Raw genomic sequence first — 2,649 nt, forward strand, 5'->3', positions numbered from 1 at the left:
CAAAAGCAATTTCTATATTTATATTGACAAAAATAATTGTGATATGAATATATTGATTTATTTAAAGCATTATATGTACAAAAAAGTGCTATCGTAAGAGTTCTATGAAACCCTGTAAGCCACTGCTGTAAGCCAACGTATGATTTCAGCAGCCAGTTTCTTATGAGCACCAGCAGAATGTAAAATATTCATTGAATATAATGAAGATAGTTGTTCAAATAACAATTTTGATTTATTTAGGCCGTTTATTTCATAAGCAAACCAATTTTTAACATGATCGAATAGTGTAAAAAAAAGGGTGACTATAGTTCAATCCTACTAAGCCAACCTTCGGCTTCAGTAAGCCACCGGATTTCACCGGACCAAAAGCAATTTTTATATTCAAATTAACAAAAATAATTTAATAATACATAATTCTATTAATCATTATTAAAATTAAATAAAATTACTACAATGTTTTAAGCATATTAAATCAAGTAAATATCTCATTTACTTGCTCGTTAAAATCCATGCAATTTCGTAAGCCAACAATCCAAGCACGACAAATAGCCCGACCGATAGATCGAATTGATCGATTAGTCCTATTATTCTAGTTATGTGGTTTGGAGCAAGGGGAGACATTACTGAAAATAATTAAAAGTTGAAAAAATTGAGGTTCTTTGCATATCTCTGCTTCAACCCATAAGAAGGTGTTGTATGCTGGTAAATAGGCCTCACCTTGCTTAGTACCCGTTGAGAAATGTTATAGTTCAATTTCTAAAACTAAATAAATCTACCCGCCGGTTATGAAGTAAAAATTTAAAAAAATAAGCGGTTTTTTGAAGAATTTTAATTTTTAAATGTTAATGACTTTAAAATTGAAAAACATGAATGAAAAACGTTTAACGAAGAAAAGAATAATTCATACAACATAATGTTATAGTTCAATTTCTAAAACTAAATAGATCTATCCGCCGATTATGAAGTAAAAATCATGGAATTATATAACTGGAAGCGCCCTACCAGCGTTTTAACATTGAAAATTTTTTTCAACGGCAAGTTACCTCTGGAAGCAAGTTTCTAAAAATTAATAATTTGTTTTAAAAGTGAAACTATCTTTTTAACAGATACGTTTAAAATTTTGTTACACATTTTGTAATGTATCATATTTTTATAACTTTATAGAGGTTTTGTGGTTTTTCTAGTAAAATTTGGTTTAAAATTTTTATTTTAAACTTTTATTATAAGCTTTTATTATTTAGTTTAACTTTTAGTTGTACCGTGGGAGAAACTTATGAGTCTCTTTAAACTGTTGACTATAAATAAATATTGCTGGAAAAACCACTTTGCCGTCTCCGAGATTACCAAAGACTTCTCTATTCTTCAAATTTGAACCATTGTTGTTGTAATTATTTTAATCAGAAAATTTTATTAATTTTTAAATAGTACTCCGTCGTCTCGTAAAGGAAAGCAACCAAAGATATTATATATATAAGGATTGAAAAAACATACAACGAATTAATTGTCGTTGGTTGATACATCAGATTTCTATGCTTATATGTAAATGTATGAGGCCAGCTTTTATAATTTTGAAAATCAATTTTCTCGTAATTAAATTGTAATACAAAACTTGCTGTCACCCAGTGGCACGAAATCAACATTACTAGGTGACAAAAAATCAACGCTGGGTAGCATTTTTGTCACCCAGTTACAATGTTACACGAGGCCCTGAAAAAATTAGAATAAAAATTAAATTAATATAAAATTATATTATAATTTAGATAAGTTATATTTATAATACTTGAATGTAATAATAAAATATAGTATTTACATTTCTGTAATAAAATAAGTAATGCATATAAATTCAGAAGGTTTACAAGCAACCCAGCATGCAGCTATGGGAAAATCATTCCTGAAAAGACGAAAAAATGAACACAACCGCAAAAATTTCATGATCACATATAAGAAAATATTTTCATAGAAATGAAAAAATTACGACAGTTTTCAAACAGATTCTTTACCATGAAGTTCGTAAACAATTTTTCGTCCACGTAGCATTTTCTTAATACTTAACATTTAACAGGCAACTCCTTGCACTCCATCAACTCATCAACTTCATCCTCACACTCAATCCATCATTCTTTCAATGTTGCCTCTTGACGGAAATTTTCGCTGGTACACAAATCTGAACAATTCATAGAACACAGCAAAAACAGCAAATTTGAAGAGTCTCCAGTTACAGTGAGTTGTCTGGGTTACGTTTAATCCAAATTTACGGATAGATGAAAGAATAATTGATGTCCAATGGATTAATGAACTGGTTGACGGTTTTACAAACCAATCAACGCCCTTGTTTTTGACGTTATTCGTATGCAGTGCCGCATTAACCAGTGGTTGTTGGTAATTCGCCATGCAAGACACACGCATCTGGGCATTAGTAACCTGTCAGAGCATTAGCTAATGTTCGATCGATTGGACACAGAGTGACCATGTAGTGTAACAATAAATATTCCAAGGAAGGAGCAGTTATGAAATATATGAATTGGTATCATTTACTTGAACAATCCAATAAAAGTTTAGTAAAACAATGATATAATCTAGTTGAGTTAATGCATTGTTCAACATTATACTAAATGATCCGTTGCTATAGTTATATCATTAACAAATCTC

Source organism: Helobdella robusta (assembly GCF_000326865.2).
Source record: "Helobdella robusta unplaced genomic scaffold HELROscaffold_12, whole genome shotgun sequence".
Lineage (NCBI taxonomy): Eukaryota > Metazoa > Annelida > Clitellata > Rhynchobdellida > Glossiphoniidae > Helobdella > Helobdella robusta.